Raw genomic sequence first — 22,333 nt, forward strand, 5'->3', positions numbered from 1 at the left:
CAAGATATTTTTCCCTGTGCAACAACAAAAGCCTACGGGTAACGAACTCCACGTTTAAATTTGCCTACGTCCAACCCTTGGCCCCTCCAACCACTCGCTCCAGTCGATTTTCTTTAATAATCCAATATGACTCTGTTGACATAAAAACCAAACCAAGTAGTTAGTCTAGTATTGTGGGTTGCAGTTTAGCCGGAGATGGTAAAAACTGAAGAAATAGGGACGAACGTGAAAGATTATCTCTAGAGATAATCGGTAATCCACTGAGGTGAAACCATTTATTGGGTTCTGCATTAGATAGCCCCCGCCCCCTTCTCTCTCTCTCTCTCTCAACCACATATCTGAAGAAATCTAGTCGTTTTACCTTTCGTTTCTCTCACTCTCTCAGGTCAATCAGTTGGCTGGCTCTCTCTCTCTCTCTCTCTCTCTCTCTCTCTCTCTCTCTCTCTCTCTCTCTCTCTCTCTCTCCCACATATCTGAAGAAATCTAGGCGTTTTACCTTTCGTTTCTCTCTCACTCTCTAAGGTCAATCAGTTGGCTGGCTCTCTCTCTCTCTCTCTCTCTCTCTCTCTCTCTCTCTCTCTCTCTCTCTCTACCACATATATGAAGAAATCTAGTCGTTTTATCTTTCGTTTCTCTCTCACTCTCTAAGGTCAGTCAGTTGGCTGACTCTCTCTCTCTCTCTCTCTCTCTCTCTCTCTCTCTCTCTCTCTCTCTCTCTCTCTCTCTCTCAACCAGAGATCCTAAGAAATCTAGGCGTTTTACCTTTCGTTTCTCTCTCACTCTCTCAGGTCAATCAGTTGGCTGGCTCTCTCTCTCTCTCTCTCTCTCTCTCTCTCTCTCTCTCTCTCTCTCTTATATCTGAAGAAACGTAGGCGTTTTACCTTTCGTTTCTCTCTCAATCTCTAAGGTCAATCAGTTGGCAGGCTCTCTCTCTCTCTCTCTCTCTCTCAAAACCACATATCTGAAGAAATCTAGGCGTTTTCCTTTCGTTTCTCTCTCACTCTCTAAGGTCAATCAGTTGGCTGGCTCTCTCTCTCTCTCTCTCTCTCTCTCTCTCTCTCTCTCTCTCTCTCTCTCTCTCTCTCTCTCCTCTCAACCACATATCCGAAGAAATCTAGGCGTTTTACCTTTCGTTTTTTAGGTGAAAGTGTACCTTGGCCAAACGAAGAGCACGTTTTCCTACTCAATTACCCATTTCTGATAAATTATGTCCCTCGTAAGTTGCCTGTACCCGGATAACACGCGATTCTCAAGGACACAATATTTCTTCCCCCAACTAAATGACATTTTTACCAGACGCACAAAATCGAGGGCACCACATGTTATGTCTGAGTTGATTTTGATGTAAATTATTGAATATGACGTATTGTGTAACCTACTATTTTCCTACCTCGCTAAAAATACCTGGCGAACATACAGTGAATATATTATAATCTTCAAACTCTACATTATATATATATATATATATATATATATATATATATATATATATATATGTATATATATGTACATATGTATAATGTATTGCGTGTTATGAGAGTATACATTTACATATACGCACAACCTCCACAGACAGACTTAGAGACACACCCATTTACATATACACATATACATGTGTATATATATATGTATTTATATATACATGTATGTATATATATATATATTATATATATATATATATATATATATATATATATATATATATATATATATCTAAAGTTTATGTATATTTTCAAACAACAGAATGTGAACTGGTTACAATCACATAATCGTGTTTAGATATTTTCTCCTAAGGTCACATTTTCTCCTGAACCAGGCGAAGCAGTAAATAAAACTAAACGACGCTGATTATAGGTCAAAAGTACCAGACAGCCAAATGTCCTCCAAGGTAATAGATAGGTTTGTCATATCTAATAAAAAAAGGTCCTCGTTGTATGTACCTCCTGTCTCCTTAGAAAATCCCTGGTTGTGAATAATACCTTGACAAAGGTGATTTGATAAGCTGAACATAACAGTAAGAATAAAAAAAAAATAAAGTATAAAACAGTAGAGACGGAAAGGTTGTTGCTTTAAATACAAAAAATTGGAATCGGAAAAATGAAATAAAGTTTACCAACATCATTATCCGAGAGGGAAACAAGAATATGCAACACAATGTTGTCAAGTGTTGACCGAGTAAGTCATTATGTTCCCTTTCCCAAACACATTTAAAGGATGTGCTCGATGCTTCTTGCATATGCAGGAGGAAAGAAAAACAGAAAGTAACAGGTTACAGATTAACAAACAACAATAGGTTACAAGAGTACAAGGTTCCTGCAAAAGTGGGATCAATGAACAACGGTAACAGAAATATTCGCACCAATTAAATTCTAAAACATAACGTTCATTATCTCTCTTTTGAAAGAATTTTGCGGTATATATCCTTTAAAACAAACCAATTGAAATGTGCCCCTTTCACAAGACAGAGAAAGCTTTCCCGTAATTCCTATCTAGTTTCAAAATTCTGAATATCAATCTAATGAAGATATGCAAGTCATTAAGTCATCCACTCTCGACATCAAAAGTAGACCGAAAAGAATGCAGTTCAAATAGGGGAAAACTTCTGTAGGTTTCCCTTATAAATTTTACTGAACGAGTATTGTTCATTAAAGATAGGGTAATCTTAGGCACTAAGTTTTCTGCACATGGATTCATATTCGATTTAATAGTTAAACGATGAACTTGAGCAGTAACCGTTCTGCTTCTCTAGAACTACATCCTGATAAGAGGGTACATGACACTGCCTATATATATATATATATATATATATATATATATATATATATATATATATATATATATATATATATATATATATATATATATATATAATGATTTAAAGCGCATATGTATGTGAAGTGGGAAAAAGTTACACTAGGTCATATCTCCCCAATCATTCATTAGAGTCCGTGACTAGGCCCAAAACATCATTAATCACTGACCCTTCTCTTAGGCTTAAAGGAACGTAATTTGTCTTATTTTTATGTGCCATATCTCACAGGCGGGAATTTTTCAAATATCCTTACCAAATTATAAATGATAACACTATTTAGATATAAAAATAAGTGTTTGTGCAACAGTATGTGTAACTATGCAACACTGACAGTACAATAAAACTTTCTTATAAAGAATATTGCATAATGACAAGTCATCAATCACCACGCGTAACAACACTTGATCTAGATATCATCATTCCGTAAGTTCGATTACTCTTAAGGAAAGAAAAGGAAAGGAAGGAAGAGGGTATCAGCTTTGCTTTGCCGGGTTTGGCTTGGCTTGGCTTGGCTTGGCTTGGCTTAACTGGGATAGCAGAGTGCTTGGCTTGATTTGGCTTGGCTAACAGTTTTTGGCTTGGTTTAGCTGGGATAACAGAGTGCTTGTCTTGGCTTGATTAGCACTTGCCTGGCTTGGCTTGGCTAGCAGGGTGCTTGGTTTTGCTTGGCTTTGCTTGACTAACAGTGCTTGGCTTGGCTGTGATTGGCTAACAGAGGGCTTGTCTTGGTTTGGCTTAACTGGGCTAGCGGAGTGCTTGGCTTGGCTAGCATAGTGTTTGGGTTGACTTGGCTTGGTTAACAGCTGGCGTAGCCATGGGGGAATAAGATGTACCCACTAAAGGACCAAGGGGACATGAGGGGTACCCAAAGGCGGGGCAGAAGGAATGATGACTTGATGGGCATAAATGAGTAGAAAAAAAGGACTAGAAGAAGAAAGCAGGTAGTGATGCCCCCGTGGAGGTCATCACGGGTGACAGCCGAGCGTGGGTCAGAAAAAACCATCCAAGGGGTCATACCCGTGATTTCTCACGCCCAAACGCCTTGACACCCACGCCCACTATTGAGACACGCACGCACGCACACATACACACATATACACGTACTTTCACGGTTGGAATTAAATTTTTTTTCGCCCATTTCAATTGGGGAATCTCATCACGGAGCTTTCTAAGGAGAGTCCACTTTCTATTCCTTTTACGGAAATAACTGACGGTTGTTTTTAGTTCTTAATCAACGGTTACGTGTGGCGATTTATCACGTTGATTACATATACGAAACTGACTGATACAATACCACTATGCAGCAATGGTGGAAATGACAAAGAAAGAATACAGCGCATGAAAAGGTCGAAGGTTATGTATTTTATTGACTCAATTCGTAAGATTGAAGATAAACAAAAAATTAATACGAGTGATTGCATGTAAACATGAATAAAATCTTTTTATGAAGCACTTGGAAAACTAAAATTAAGACTACAAAGCCCACAGAAATATTTAGTAATGTGCTCTAAACTACATAAATCTACAGCATCACAACTATAATACCTGGAATAAGCCTTGTAGGAAACCATGAAGATTTTTACACACAATGACTGAAGTATCGAATGACCAAATTCATATCACCCCTGACTAAACATCCGAACTGGATAAGATGCAGGGGTAATCGTGTCCACACATAAAAGTTCCTATCACGGGAATAGCATCAAAAAACCGTTAATTTTTTCTACTTAACCAATTTAGCCACACATGCGCACGCGCAGATAACCCCATGAACGTACTGTTAAAAGTCAACAAACGTTGGCGAGATATTTGGAGACAATGATCATGATTATTATCATTTAGGTTTTTAGCTAAAAACAAGATTCAAGGAAATGAAAGAGTAACAAATTCACTACAAGGTCTTCTCAACATTCCCACGAGCTTCAACATAAGGAAAACCCATTTTTTAACATGGTGTTACATCCTGTTATCGTAAAAACGACCCAATTTTCAGAGAAAAAGGAAAAAACTGCACATTATGCACTTGAGTACGATTAATGCAATGTCATGTGCAAACAATATAAGTACGCTCTTTCTCATAGCAAATATGAACGCCGTTGCAACGCCCCTAAAATTCATTAGTATACATCAACATGACATAATCATTATGATGCAAATGCAAAACTGATTCCATAAGTTGCTATGTTTAACAACGCAACACCGACAGCCCCAAATAAACATCAATCGAGTTTCAAGGAGCTGTCGACGAAAATGTTTGTTATTCTCTCCACGTCTTTCATCATCTTCGCTGTACTTCAGTAATAATGCGACTTTCATTTACTCAGGAGCTCAAAACTGAATCCAAGTTTCAACTCGTGCAAAGTTCAAACCACTAACATGGGATACAAGACCTTAGGAACGCCAGGTTCATCAGAAGAAAGGGACCAACCCAGGTACGCCTTACAAACATCAAGAGTGCGGTTTTGGGTTTTTCCTTTCTTTCTTATTTTCTTTTTCACCGAAAAAGTTAGTAATTAAACTTGTACTATTAATATTGAGGAAATTCATGGCAGCTATACCCCAGATAACATCTGCGCCCCTGTGTTATTGCAAATTATGACAAAGGATAGGGCTACTTGGTGTTTTGTTGCGTAAAATCTTGCTTACCCTGTTTATCAATGTCACACAGCACCATACAGACTAAATAAACCAAGGGGAACTTAATTTTTTTGCTACGTGACTTTTATTCAGAATCAATCTGCAGAAAATATGGACACTTTTTATTCTTAACTTTTGTCATCAACTGAAAGAACTTTCTTTCCACATTCCAGACATCAAATCGAAATCATTACTTAACATTAACACCTGAATAAACAACTTTTCTGCACAAGGTGCAGAGGCTTGAAGAATCATATAACTGTAACCTTGAACTGGTAAACAAAGAAGTTTTTCTCAAAGCTCAAACTTGAGACTTAATGAAACCTTTTTTTCTGAGTCTCCCCATGACTTAAGAAGTCAAGTTTCGCCATGTGATTAATGCCTAAAAGATCATTTTTATAAATTTTTCAATTTAAACCTTGCTAGAATAGTTTTTGCATAATGTAAATGCTATATGGAATACAATTTCTTCCCAGTTAGTCAGAGAGCAAATAATGCATTCTCCTGTCAAGCTTTAAGTCAAAAAGTTATTTATGCTCAGAGTAGATGACCTTTGTTATCTCGGGACAAGAAGTATGATCTATAACCAACCGATCAGTCACTCAAAGATTAGTTTTTCCTTGACCAGCCCTAAGGAGAAAGTACAGAAGACGAACACGGAACACAATTAATTCTGCCAAGAAACTGAGAGAAGCAGAACCTTTTCTGTCTCTCTCCTTCCTGCATAACCAATTCAGCCTTAAAGGATGCCCGGTGGTCTACGGTCTGTTTACTCAAGACCAGAGGACCACTTGGCCCTGACGCCACATCATCCAAATTCTGAAACTCAACTCAAGTCGTCACCAAGGCCCTTCTAGCATTTTTTTTAAAGGTAAATGAATTCCACAGACGAGGCACACACAAACAGTGCGGCCATGAAGATGTTTTTCAACTGCGTCAATGTGTTCTTTTGAGCATAAGCAACCCAGCTTGGAGCATTAGAATGATATATCATCGATGCAATTACGCTCGCCCTAATGGCTCCTGCCATTTGCGCTACCGATGGAAAAAAATTCATCATGTCTTCCGGCTCGCAATCAGGGTGCAATACGCACTGTCATCATTGGATTCATTCGTAGCCAAATGGGAAACTGCATCTGAAAGATTCTCTCTCTCTCTCTCTCTCTCTCTCTCTCTCTCTCTCTCTCTCTCTCTCTCTCTCTCTCTCTCGGATTCTTTTCTACTGAAATGGAAAACAGCATCCGAAACATCTCTCTCTCTCTCTCTCTCTCTCTCTCTCTCTCTCTCTCTCTCTCTCTCTCTCTCTCTCTCTCTCGTTGTGCAATTGGTGCCTCTACCGAGTAGCCCTAGATTAGGATCTTGGCACGACGAAGGATCAATGTGGGAGAGTATCCTAAAAATCCTACAGTATGCCTCCGTTGACCTAAAAGTGGATTACATTTCTGGATGTCAGTTAACTGTTGTGGGGCACAACTGGTAGTGGCTGAAACAGAAAAGAGATATAAAATAACAAATGTGTGTGATTGATGCTTCGTCAAATGTATGCTATCTTATTATGATTATAAAAAGGTCCTACTTACCCCACTGCACCGGGATGAAACCTTTCTTCTGATATTTCTCTATCAATCAATCTACCTATGTTTAGAAGAAGCACACTGACAGGTTCCATCTAAATCAATGCTTTGGATGCGTGACTTCCGCCGCTGTAATCGAAACACTCGCTATAACGGCATTCGTTAATGCATTATTTTATGTAGAAAGCTATTTAATAATGGCATTTAACGCCTCAAGGTCTGGAGGTTTAACTGAACTTGCTTGAGTCAAGGCCAAGTAATTGCCAGGTGCCAAAGCTTATCTTCCTGGCAGAAAATGTTTCATAACATCTTGTAAGAATTGTATTTACCTACCCACTCACAATGACATAAACCCTGTTGCGTTAAAGGATTGCAATTAAAATGTTAAAATTATTTGCTCTTGCGTAATATCGAATTTAATTATGATCCACCTTTTCCGAAGATATTTTATGATTAAGAAAAAGCCATGCATTTCAAGACGAACTTCAACTGACGATTATGTAAAGTGTGTCAGTTTAGGAAAAATAATTATATCAATGAAATAAAAGTTAATGCCCAGAATGATCAAAATTAAGGACTAAGATTTGAAATATGTATCATACAATACAGGAAATCAAATCTCTTTTAATTTTATTTTAATATTACTCTCAATAATGATTGTCAGTATACAAGTGCATTAAAACCAAGCTCATGACACTGGTAGTGGTAATAGGAGAGTTAACAATAGTAACAGTTTTATAAGAAACTTCTGAATTTCTATAGCCAGCCCAGAATAAAAACACTGGAATACACTGTGTAAATAACTCGAGTGAAGATGGTTCCCTTCCTTTCCAATTACAACGTCCGTTCAGGAGTGCTTATTAAGCTAACCATTCTGGTATTTACAAAGTAGTCTCGCTAACAACAAGTAAAAAATGCGCCGAAGTTTCTTCGGCGCAATCGAGTTTTCTGTATAGCGTATAATCAAGGCCACCGAAAATAGATCAATTTTCGGTGGTTTCGTTATAATGTTGTATGAGCCGCCGCCCATGAAACTTTAACCACGGTACGGTGGTGGCCTGTCCTATATCGTTGCCAGACTCATGATCACGGCTAACTTTAACCTTAAATAGAATCAAAACTACTGAGGCTTAAGGGCTGCAATTTGGAATATTTGATGATTGGAGGGTGGATGATCAACATACCAATTTGTAACTCTCTAGCCTAAAAAGTTTTTAAGGACAGAGCGGACAGAAAAAGTGCGGACGGACAGACAAGCCGGCACAAAAGTTTCCTTTACAGAAAACTAAAAGGGAACGAGGCTGAATACAAATAAACTGAATAACCTAACGAAGAAATTCTGACTAATGAGCAAATACAGCGAAACGCACAGAGAAGAAAAAGATGAAATATAAGGGGACGAAGCCGCTTAACCAAAAATTAAGAAGCAATACAGCCAAAGGAAACGAAACAACAAAATCCCCAAGGAGAGAAACAATTGCAGTCCGACGGTGCGAAACAACTATATCTGACATGAGGGGAAACAGAGCAACCAATTATCAGATTTAGAACTAACATCCAGTTCTATGATTAGAAGGATTGATTCGTGCAACAAATAAAGAACTAAATAAAAAAGGAATTTGTTTCTGATCTACTGTCTAACATGACTGGTGGGTTACCACAAGTGCAATATCATAAAAAGGGAATTTCTATAAAAACATATAAAAAACTCAGTTTGACGTATACACACAAATATACTTATACGCATACACACACACACACACACACACACACACATATATATATATATATATATATATATATATATATATATATATATATATATATATATATAATATAGTTTTTATGTATATATATAATATATATATATGTATATATATTCATATATATATTATTATATATATATATATATATATATATATATATATATATATATATATATATATATATATATTATATATAACAAGAAACTTCGTTGCGCGGTACTCAAGACTAACCAATATCCAAGTAAGATTAATCCAATAAGGAATATACAAAAATATCTAACTGCAATCTTCGATAACATGCTGACGTATTATTAAACAGCCACAGGAAACTGTATTAGCATTTTAATGTGAAGCAGACTGGAAAGAAGCCGGCTTCGACACGGCTGGGTAACTGCCTGAGCGCAGTAAACGATCCTCCATTTTATGTAAATAATAATGGCTCTCTCTCGAACAGTTAAGGGACGATAACCGAGAAAAACTAAAGGCATATCATGCTAAAGTTATCTCCTTTCATGCAACAGCGATAAACTGGGCAACAACTTCCAGTTGCTATCCAGAATTTTTCTGTTACAGGTAAATTTCAATATAAAATTTTACAAACATGATCGAATTTCAAAACCCAAAGCACACAGCTTCCACTAAAGACAAAAAATATATCTGAATCAAACACAGTGCAATGGGACACCCTTATTGTTTTGGACAAAAATCGACGAACTTTCTGTTGATATCCAGGTTTTTGCTGTTGTTAGCAAATTTCAATATAGTAAATTCTTACAAACATATTCGAATTTGGGAACTCACAACACACCGCCTCCATTAAACACAAAAAAACTTAACCAAAACAGTGATCTAGTGAGACAGTCTTATCGCTTTGGCTCAAAATTGAAGCAAAAAAAAAAAAAGAGCGGAAATTACAAGAAGCGGGAAACTTTCAGTGAGAGACTCGGCGTTAACAGACGAGGCTACCTTTCCGTGTTTACCAAATGAAATTTGCTACCTTTCCGTGTTTACCAAATGTCATTCGGTGCGGGACTTTAAGATATCAAGACACGGAACGGAAGATATGAAGGTGGCTAATGGGTTACTGCAAGTAACACGCATCGGGGGCGAGTGTTTATGGTGAAGCTCCCGCCACTGATATTGACGTTTTGTTTGTTAAATATTCTTATTTTCTGTTTGGAAGTTTTAAAGTTAAATATCCAGCGCTTTTCCTTAATCTTATAATCCCTTGCGTTGTAATAAAATAAATCTCAAGGATGGGGAAACACAACAGTTTTCAGTTATCATTTTTTCTTTGCAATTATCTGCATTGAAATGATAAAAGTAATCTAAGTCTGGTTAAACATTATATTAATTAAAGCTGCTTCCAGTCACTAGCAGTTACCTGCAACAGTAGAGTTAGTATGTTCTTTTGATGTCATCCCTCTTCAATTACACTATATAGTTTCACTAGTTTTCACTAAAGCACTAAAACGGTGATGATACACATGTTTATATGAGCGCTCGCCCAAGAATTTAGCATGCAAGAAAAGCATAACTTTAGAGTCCCTGGATGAATATTTTAATGGCACTTTATCAGCTGTTTATGGAAGGCGTAAAATGGACTCTGTGAATATAACGGAATTTAAAAGGAGTGCCTTGCTAAGCGCCCGATTACATTTATATGTGTTCGTCTTTCCCTTGTGTTTCAAATTGCAACGCATACGAAAATAATTACAACCGAAACCTTAAAAGTTCAAGCGAAGATGCAGCGCATTACTATCCGAGAACAATTATCCTTGTATCTTATAATTCACTTGCATTTTTATCTATTTATTTATTAATTTGTCTTTTCAACTGATCTCTTCTTTTTGTATTTCCTATTATCTTCTGTTTCTCCGTTAAAATGGACACCACATTCTTTGGAAGCTTGAATTTCAAGTTAATAGCCCCTGAGGGTTTATTCCGTATGAATAGGGTTCATCTTCTGATAATAATAATAATAATAATAATAATAATAATAATAATAATAATAATAATAATAAGTAGATGGCATTACTTTGAATCATTTCTACCCAAGCAGCTATAAGGAAACTTATCCAAATACCTTTTACATAAAATCGAATAGGAACCATTCCTACAGCCGACCTTTACCAAACAGTCATATATCTTCAGACATCAGACACATTCTTCTGACGACTCACCCATTGAGACAGAAGACTGGTATCTGCCTTCAAAAGACAGCCATTCGAATCGTAGCTGAAACGGTGGTCATGTCCTCGAAAATGATGTGATCACTGATCTCCAACAATAGTGTCCCTAGATCAAACACTGGCCGCTGTGCCTTTCGCAAACAAGGACACAGCCATTGGCAAACATCCATTCTCTCTCTCTCTCTCTCTCTCTCTCTCCCTCTCTCAACCAAGTAGTCCCGTGTTCGTTCCCGGACGAGGAAGGAACGTTTCCTTAAAACATCCAATGCGCCTCTCTGGACTTCAGCAGGGAAATATGTGCCTGGTTGTTAGTCAACAGCTTTGGATCGCCAGTGAGTTGAAGAATGTGAGAGAGAAACGAGATAGAAAACATGACAGTCAAAAGATATATCACCTGCCGAAGTAAAACCTATAAAACACGAAAATGAAATTTATCTGTGCTGTTTGGGTTTTACTTATGCATTTACGAGTTAACCCAACCCAAAGAGAAGGAGATGAGATTTAAATCTAACCTCCTTGATCCAACCCAACCCCCGCCGCTTCCGGAGTGACCCCGTTCAAAAATATACCCCTTCTTTCCCCAAGATAGGGAAGGGGGAGGGGGAAGAGGGTGGGGGGAGATGAAGGACTCTTTCTTCACTTCGAGAAACAGTAAAATATCGCAGCCCCAAACAACATCCACACGCCCCCACGCAAGCCACGCCCACCCTCCACCCTGGTGACTGCGTCAGGACCTTAAACTTCCAAAATAAGAATACCACACACGCTAGCCATTTCGCACGCAATCTCTCTCTCTCTCTCTCTCTCTCTCTCTCTCTCTCTCTCTCTCTCTCTCTCTCTCTCTCTCTCTCTCTCTCAGTTAATAAGAAAAAACTGAATTTTTACAGCTGTCTATATCCAAATTATTGAGTATTCTGTAACTCAATTTAGTTTTCTTTATGAAACTGTTCCATGTTTACTTAGATGACTTTGCATATGTTATTCTTCCTGACAGACTTATTTTTGTAAATAATAGTAATTCTTCCTTTTTTAATGCGAGTACAAACAAAAGCACTAGTTAGTGGACATCTAGATAAGGCATTCAAGAAGCACCAAAATGGCATACCATACGAAAAGAATGAGATTCTTTGTAACTAGATCTGCAACACTATAAACAAAGCAGACTGATAAATCCCTTCTCGGGTACAATTCGGTCTTTGTAATTAACCACTTAAATAAATGAGTAAAAAAAAAGATGACTCACCCACAAAAAAAAAAGTTAAGACGAAGCAATGGGATGCTGACAATCATCCTCTTGTGTTACAAGAACGATTGTTAATTATATAAAGTTTACTAATGCAGTGTTATTGACAACATACCATACTTATTATTACATCCAAAAATAACTTATAAAAACGAATTCTATGAAAATATTCCATTTATTCTTACTTCAAAGATACCAAATTTTTATCGAAATATTACAAACACACAGATGTGTATAAATTACCTAAACTTAATCTTAAGTAGAAAAAAAAGTTAAAAAGTTCAAGAGATAGATGGGATGAGATCCCAACCCTCTCATGTTTTCAAACAGATGTTAAATAGGTTCAAACAACTCCATTCCAAAGTTGAAATTAAACTCCAGCGGTAACTCTTAACGTTCTCTGTGTATAAAACAGTTCAAGCAGAGCTTTCTCGACGTACGTTAATTTTCGTTTTCTGTTTTTGCAACGTTATGCTGAAGGTCACTGATCTCTATAGCTAGTATTAATTTAACTCTTAACATTCGCCAGTTTTTACGAATTGCGGCAATAATACCATGAAAACCCACATCAATTCAACAGCCATTAATATTTGACATTTAAGACTTCAAGTACGCAGTAGGATGTGTAGAAAGGATAATATCTCATGGTCGGTAAACTCCGATAGTTGAAGGCTGTATGCGCTTTTTAGAATGATAGATATTAAAGCAAGCAGCTCTTCCAGCTATAAAAGATCATACCCATCACAAAGAGAATGAGCAGTCCCTTACATTTTCTTGTAATAAAAACACCATTCTAAATAGCTTGCACAGCACGCACTTGTACCACAGTCGTAAACTCTCTCTCTCTATCTATCTCTCTCTCTCTCTCTCTCTCTACTAATATTTTAGTGGAAATTAATCAGGTCATTGCCTTCCCGAACTACTTGACGAAATGGCGTCGCAACTCGACTCTCTTCAAGCAACGCAGAGACAGAACACAAATAGTAGTATGATTTGTTTAGTCATTCATTCCCTTCACTAAAGTCTTTCCAGTGTCCAGTGAGTCTTGCAAAGCATAGTTTCTGTCATTTGAACAAGACGGAGTTACTTAAATAATCTAAAATACATGCTGTAGTTCACTAACACCTTTGTAATAAATGGAAAAACATTTTACATTAGTCGAAGATATATGAGTGCTCAGGGTATGACAGCTTTTATAACTCCGGTAATCTTTTTTATTCTTTTCACAAAGGCTTGCAATAAGTATATGACCCATAACTCTGCCCGCTTGAAATGATGTGAAAGTTAGAGAAAAATTGCTATAAAGTTTATAGCTGCGGGCTGTTTGTTCTCTGTGAATATATCTTTTTTACTGTATAAAAAATAATAATAATAATAATAATAATAATAATAATAATAATAATAATAATAATAATAAATAACACTTGTCATTATTATTATTATTATCTCTCCATGCTGAATCTTGATTGGCCAATCAAAATCCAGCATTGAAATTTAACATACCAATTGCAGTCTCAAAACAAGCATATTATTATTATTATTATCATTATTATTATTGAATGCAATGAAACTTCCTAATAATAAATGAATACAGTGAAAACTTCATATTAATAACAATAATTTATACAAAAACTACGTTGCTGTACTATTGCCGATTTAATGAACACTTTCAACTTGATTGCAATGTGCGAACGAACTCACACGCACAGTCGCAGACAAAAACCCTATACGAGTACAATCTCATTTTCTTTGAGTCCATAATCATAAAAGAAAACCTCAAAAATTAAGAAGCCTTCTCTTGTTTATAAATATTTTGGGCCGTGCAAGTTCCCCACCCACTTGTGATAAAGAAGACAACTGGGACCTCCAAACCTTATATAATAAAGTGGGCAGAACCGGTCTCTGACCTGGCTTTTCAAAATGGCCTTGGGTCTCGTAACTACGAGAATAAGTAAATTTTACTAAGATCTTACTCTTTCTTACAATATGATTTTATGGATGAGTTGCATTAGAAGTAATAATTTTAATGTATGCGAAGTTTTTGTATAAATTAATGGTAGTAATATGAAGTTCTCACTGTATTCATTTATTATTAGGAAGTTTCACTGCTTTCAATTATAACGAAATGTCTTTCATTAGCCGAAGCCAAAACCCAGTACCAGAGGTCGGATCTCATCTTGGCTAGTGTTAGTCTCGCGATCAAAGACTTGCATTTCAACAACAATATCACATGCAGCTTCTTAATTTACTGATTCTTTGCCTACTTGGACAATTAGTCTTTCAATCTGTTATACTATTCAAATATTAGGGTAAACAGAACCGAATGTGAATACTGGTATGTAATATATATGAAATGAAATCAGTTTATTTTGCTACATTCCAACAATGTGACAGAACAACGCGACATCGTCAAATTGTGAAATATGTTTTATCAAAGTACAACAAAAATTCAATAGTAAAATTACTCAACAAATTTCTTTCGGCTTCTTTACAGTGCAGGATATTTTGGAAGCCCTCATACTGAACCTGATACGCATTACGATCACAGCCTTGTTCTCAATTCCAGTAGACAATAACTGATCACGTAATGATAACTTTTCCAAGGTTTGCATGTTTAAACAGCAGCGAACACCGGACAACAGCCCCCCGCCCAAACCTCCTCACCTTCCCCTCAAAAGAAAAAAAGCACAAGGAAAAAGACCCCGACCCTATTTCAAGCAACAAATAATACCTTTCATGTACCTATTCAAGAACATGCATTTTCAATGCAAAATAAACGGACTTCGTTTCCTATAAACTACATACCAGTATTCACATTTTTGTCTTATATGCCATAATATTTCTCCGTTGTCAAAAATACTTGACATCCACAACAGAGTCTTTAGCTAATTTAATCTTAAGGGAAAAAAGACCACGAAACTGAATCAGTGTTTTAATTCAGTGGCTTAGGTACCATCAGATAAGCACCGAAATATTATAAACGTATAATTAGAAAGTCCTCCATCAGGAGATCATTCTTCTTAACCAGAGGATTTCGACATCAGAATCGATGACCTCAGGTCACTTTCTAACACGAACTGATCTTGTTCATTTACTACTATTGTTATTTCACCAGTTTGTCTCTTTTACAAAACTGTCTTATGCCAAATAAGTATATATATATATATATATATATATATATATATATATATATATATATATATATATATATATATATATATATATATATATATATATATATATATATACAGATAGATAGATATATAGATAGACAGACAGATAGATAGATAGATGGATATATAGATATTATATATGTACATATATACTACATACATATTCTTTCTCACTTACTTCTACTATTATTTCACCAGATTTTTTTATTTTACTCAAAACTGTCTTACAACAAATATACATATACAGTATATATACACACATATATATATATATATATATATATATATATATATATATATATATATATATATATATATATATATACACTTCCTCACTTACTACTACTGTTATTTCTCCAGATTTTCCTTTTACACAAAAACAGTCTCACTCCAAATAAATGGTAATTCACGTCACCAGTCTAGAAAAGAAAAAAGACAATATGGACACCCAAGCAAACAACGCTGAGAGAACAAACAGCTTTCCAGCAATCGTCCAGGCAAATTTCGCCCTTCAAGTTCATGGCGAGCTCCTCATGCATGAGGAGAAGGTGGTGGTAAAAGGCGTCCTTCTAACAAGGCTATGGTCAAATACCTGAGGAACGCGAACACCGCATTTTCCAAAACGTCAGTTTTCTTGTAACAAACGAGAGTAAATTGGAAGGACTCTGAATGGAATTTCGTGATGTGGGTGAATGCACATTGCAATCTATGAAATCAAAGACATTCCCATTAAATAAATACTGTAAATATAAGAGAGAATGATACACAAAAAGAATATACAATTCTATAAAATACATAATAATACAAGAAAAGAATATACAATCCTATAAAATATGCAGGAATATTTTATAGGATTGTATATTCTTTTCATGTATTATTATGTATTTTATAGAAAAGCATGCACAGTGCTTTCATATATACTATTATATATAAAAATAGAATATAACCTGATATATATATATATATATATATATATATATATATATATATATATATATATATATATATATATATATATATATATATATATATATACTGTATATACATAATATATATATATATATACATATAATGTAATATCTCTATAATAATAAAATCTGAGTGGCTCTTGTTTGTCCTTCCTGGGTGACAGTAAGGGAGACATGACACAGCCACTCCAGCCCTGCAAACTGGTTTGTCCACCTGGGGTGGGGGAGGGGTAGGTAGGGAAATGGAGGGTAGAGAGGAAATCCACCTCCTCCTACAAACCTGTTTGTCCGCCCTGTGGCAGGGCAGGAAGGTAGGGGATTGGGAAGGTATGGGAGACAGCAATCAACAACCTGCATATATATAAATATTTAAATATGGCCATATATATATATATATATATATATATATATATATATATATATATATATATATATATATATATATATATATATATAGAGCTATCAACAAACAAAATCAATTCATAAAAATGTATACAAAGTACAAATGACGTTTAGGAATAACAAGACATAAATAAATAAATAAACAAATGAAAAAAATAAATAAAAGTAAATGAACGCGCCGGGTCAAGAGATCAACAAAACTTGTAGCCCAAGGTCCGGATGATGGCAATTGCCAAGTGCAATATGACCAAGTGATAAGTTGACTGACGAGTCGGCCTGTTTAAGGTCAAAGTCATGACCCCGTAAAGAAATGAGGCAATAGAGGTTGCATGTAGTGGGTAATGAGACTCTTTACACTGATGGAATGAACGCTTTAACTTTCTCCAGTATCTACGGTAGTGCTAGTGGCTTGGTAAAATTGTTAAAATTATTTGTATGTAACTAATAAACAAAAGGCAAAACAATGACAAAAGCGAACTTCAGTACGTAAACAGTCAATACGTAAAGGAACAAACAATAATTTGAAAGTAGCGCGTTGTTGCCGTGTACAATCTTAAAGACAAATTAAATTTAAAGGAAAAATAAAAATATATACACATAAATAAGAATCAAATCGGTGTCAAAACTTTTTAAACTTGCTTAACTGAAAAGGTAATTTCTCTCTCTCTCTCTCTCTCTCTCTCTCTCTTTCATATATATATATATACTTGTATATATATATATATATATATATATATATATATATATATATATATATATATATATATATATATAAAGAACAATAAATAAACAAACACACAATTCACAGCTGGGGAAGAGACGCGGTCCGTACCGGAGACGACATAATTTGGTAAACACTGCTTCGATAAGTAAATTCTCACAATTTGTGTCTTCCAATGAACGTGTATGTGCGTATGCGTGCGTGCACATGTGCATTTGTATGTCCTTGAATGTTAATACGATTCCTATTATCCAAAGAAGTAATGAGGAGAAGAAGAGAAGGAGGGTTTACCTGTTATTTGTGACTTCCTTCCTGTTAGTCTAGCTCCTCATTCAGGGGTACTACATAGCAGTTACTGCCCCTGCATCTCCTTATCATAACAAAATTCTCTCTCTCTCTCTCTCTCTCTCTCTCTTCTCTCTCTCTCTCTCTCATTTTCTTCTCCTGATTTTCTTCCCTGCACAGAACTAGGACCTATAACTGATGGCAGTAATGATAATTAAATTGTCGAAGATAACCTGAAGCTTCTATGAGAGGGCAAAAGCCATCTGGCATAAAGGCACCCGAGAGAGAGAGAGAGAGAGAGAGAGAGAGAGAGAGAGAGAGAGAGAGAGAGAGAGATTCATGTAATCGGGATTTAAATCAGTACATATACGTCATTACCACGACCAAACGTTTTCAGAATTACTGCACAGCTGGGGATCTTTTGTTTATTTATCAATACTGTCTCTAATATCTTAAGAATATAGCCACTAAATTACCAAATACGAGACACTGAATAACCTCAGTATTAAATCATAGGACAAAGTAATATTAGAGAAGGAAAAAATAAAAGGCCCGACCATAAATCAATTGCATGAAGCAGAATAAAATATGTTCTTTTAATGATGCAAGCCTATGGGCCATGGATTTTATTACAAAATAAATGAGTGACTTTCCTGCAACGCTTCCAGCGTGCTTACCTCAGCATAAACCATGAAGACAACGAGTAAAAGCACGCTTATTCACACTTCACACTACAGAGAGCATTTGTAACGGCGGATAATTGCTGAATGTCCTTGCAATACTTAGGAATTGAATGTTACTTGTAAATATTTTTTAGTATTTAATCACTTCCAATTCCTCCTCTCTCTCTCTCTCTCTCTCTCTCTCTCTCTCTCTCTCTCTCTCTCTCTCTCTCTCCATTCCAAAGTTTTAAAATGCAGAAATGTGGGTCAAATCCTTCTCCTTCTACCTCTCACGAGCACTTTATCACACTTTACCTCAAAGATCTGACCTGAGACAAAGGAAAACAAAGACTCCGCAATGTCTTTCAGACATTCATAAAATCAGAAATCCGTGGATTTCGTCCCATTACCGGGCTGGTCGTTGCGAAATCATAACCGACATTTCAACACATGGCGTTCGCTGATGTCGGGATTACACGATAAATGAAATCAAAATAAAAAAAAAAAATAAAGAGAAAGATGGGAATCAACAGTGACGTCAAACCCAAAGAAGTTTATCAATCTATTTGCTTAAATATTGATCTACTTTGGCAAATGGCTTAGTGAGAGAGAGAGAGAGAGAGAGAGAGAGAGAGAGAGAGAGAGAGAGAGAGAGAGAGAGAGAGAGTCATCTGCACAGTCAAACGTATTAAGGCTTATATAAATATTCACGTAACTACGATTCACGTAACTACGAAAGTGATTCGAAAATAGATCACACAAATCCCTTACTTTACTGCTATAATTGCTCTGACTACTTTCCAATTATTTCACTCGGCTTAGCGACTGGCTTGCTTCTATCCCTCTTATCTTAAGTTCAAGTATCACGAAATGATAATGACAGCTTGCCTCATTATCAAAATGACCGCTGACCTTACTTGGAACAAGCAAGCCTTTGAGATCTGATCAGGTTAGGAAGGGGTTAAGTATAAGTGGCCCATGGCATCAGCAATTATTTGTATCATCATAAGATCCCAATAAATTAAGTGTACAGATGACCGATAAGTGAAGCGTGTAAGTACCATAAGTAATATTTAGTGTCTAATCAAGTGGAAAATCCTTAAATATGAAAAATGATTAAGCAGAAACATGATCAACTCTTGAAAATTTAACACTGCTGTAAACAGCAAATGGTTCAAAGCGCTCTAATAAAATACACTTCTTGAAAACCCCATCACTTCTAGGATACACGATCAGTGCGATATCCAGTGACATGGTCAAAATACATCAGTAATTCAACAATGTATCATTTGACTTTCCTATTCGTTTATCAGAATCATAATTAATTGAGTGTGCGTCATTACTCACGTTCGTTATTTAACGCGCAATATCATCAGCGAAAAAAACAGTTTCCCTTTTATTATGACATTAACTGAATTCAGAATTACTTCAAAAATTTTTTTATTTGTTTACATACACACATACACATACATAAACACACATATACATACCTACATACATACATACATACACTTACATCGTACAAGATTACATACGTACATACATATATTTTTTCTCTCTCTTCCTATTCATTTATCTATCTATCTATCTATCTATCTATCTATCTATCTATCTATCTATCTATCTATCTATCTATCTATCTATATATAATATATATATAAAGAGAGAGAGAGAGAGAGAGAGAGAGAGAGAGAGAGAGAGAGAGAGAGACCCGTCTCAGAAAGAGGACTGTAATAACCGCTGGAAAATGAACATCGAAAGAAAGAAATCGAAGCAGAAACGCTGGATTACCTCGTCGTAAACGCCATCTAAAGCGAATTATGGCGGCCATATTGTTTCGCTTTTGGCACCTTTCCTAAAGTGCAAAAGATTTCCGAACGCGATTTCAAAGAGTCTTTAAGAGCTGTACACCAGATTTCGGGCAAGTTCGGCATATGTGGGGTAATCCGATGGCCTTAACATTTTATTTCAGGAGACCGCAATGTATTAGTTGGAGGAAATTTATGTTATTCTTGTATAATTATAATATATTTCCATGTGCTCATTTTCAACATCCTTTACAATTTAGCATAGTTTAGATAATCGAAAATATTCTACAATTCTAAATAATTAACCATACCCTAAATTTCAACTACTGTACGTCACACTCTTAGGTAACTCAGTTAACCAAAGTAACGAAATAAAAAAATTCAAAATAATTCACCATACCCGAAAATTTAATCTCAATCGCCATAATTCTCATTTCAAACGAATCCATATTACAGAAAATTATCAACATTACCATACTGTCATATTCATAGTATTTTATTGTATCACTAGATTATAAGTGCAAAATTATATATTGCCGTGTTCAATTTGTAATTCACAATGTTCCCAGTTCGAAATGTAATTCACTGTTCTCAGTCCAAGAAGTAATCCACTGTTACCACTTCAAAAAGTAATTTACTGTTCCCAAACTCAAAAGTATTCTACAGCATTGGTAAATGAAATAAATGAATATTTTATCCCCAATTTCAAAATATAATTTGCTATATTCCTAAAATCAAAGTTATTCATTGCTGGTAATCAAGTTAACACAATTCATTTTATACAGATATTATAATTTCATAGGATATCCATATATCGCTACTTCCCATTACGAATTAAATAACGAAAAAATCTCCTCCTCTGCACTAAAGTCAGTTATCAACTATTAGAACTTAGACAAAAAATCCCTCTAAGAACTACTTCTAGATTTAAAACAGAATGGTCTTGTGTGTGTGTGTGTGTGTGTGAGAGAGAGAGAGAGAGAGAGAGAGAGAGAGAGAGAGAGAGAGAGAGAGAGAGAGAGTGGACCCGGGTGCACTGAAGGTTACCTCGAAGGGTTCATCCTCTGGTGATGGTATGCATTCTGTCAGATTAATAAACACGCACGTCTTGCGTTCTGTGTGTGTGTGTGTGTGTGTGTGTGTGTGTGTGTGTGTGTGTGTGTGCTGCTGCTGCTTAGGTCAACTGGTCGCCTTAAATTTTAAGAAATGCGGCTGTATCGCCCATCGAGATTCGAATCATTATCCCTCAGTTTAGGAGTCCGATACCACTACGCCAGAGAGAGAGAGAGAGAGAGAGAGAGGAATTACAAATGTTGGAACTATTCAGTTATAAAAATAAGGACATTATCGATTAGCTTCGCATCAACAGGCACCCATACCACAAAAACGTTTTCCACTTTAACCAATAAACGTTAGGAAAAACCTACACTCGAACACGATCGAGGAGAGAAACGATAACGCACCCAAGCACACTTCGTCTTCGAAAATAAACAACAAAAAAGATCTTGAGAAGAAAGAACTTGACTTCTTTTCCTGTCGAATTGGGGTGACCAGCTGCAACGAAGTCACTCTTTCCCTGTGTTTCTCGAAAGCTACAAGTCACCTTGGCCCAGGGCAGACTTTTGTTGTTGATCTGCCCTATGCGAATGCACATTCCGTGCCCAAGCGCTTTTACAAACCCTAATATTTACGCTGGAATTGTTGATGACGCTCTTCTCGGCGTTCAGAAAGCAGCAGCAGCAGCAGCAGCAGAAGAAGAAGAAGAAGAAGAAGAAGAAAAAGAAAAATCTATATCTTACAAACATTCCATTGTTTACGACTTCGACGCAAAAATGTAGGAAACATCTGTTTAAAAAAAAACAGATATTCATATGGTAAATGTCTTTCAACGTTCCTTCCAATATTTACGATGTTAACGCTAAAATAATATATATAAGGAAACATTAAGTAAAAGAATTCGGCTCCACCAAACATTCTCTCCTTACAGATGTGACAGTCACATGTCCATCAAAATGACAGGAATTTCTATACATAGAAAGTTAGGTCCTTTACAATTATAAGGCACATACAGGCAAATAAAAGCTGTGCTT

The 22,333-nt window shown here is 36.0% G+C and overlaps 1 protein-coding gene across 1 annotated transcript in view; it reads right to left on the reverse strand.

The window, feature by feature from the left end:
* The window catches only part of LOC136843677 (uncharacterized), a 304,410-nt gene that overhangs the window by 131,881 nt on the left and 150,196 nt on the right, over positions 1-22,333 (reverse strand). The gene's annotated exons all lie outside the window — the stretch shown is intronic.

This window comes from Macrobrachium rosenbergii, chromosome 12 (genome assembly GCF_040412425.1).
Source record: "Macrobrachium rosenbergii isolate ZJJX-2024 chromosome 12, ASM4041242v1, whole genome shotgun sequence".
NCBI lineage: Eukaryota > Metazoa > Arthropoda > Malacostraca > Decapoda > Palaemonidae > Macrobrachium > Macrobrachium rosenbergii.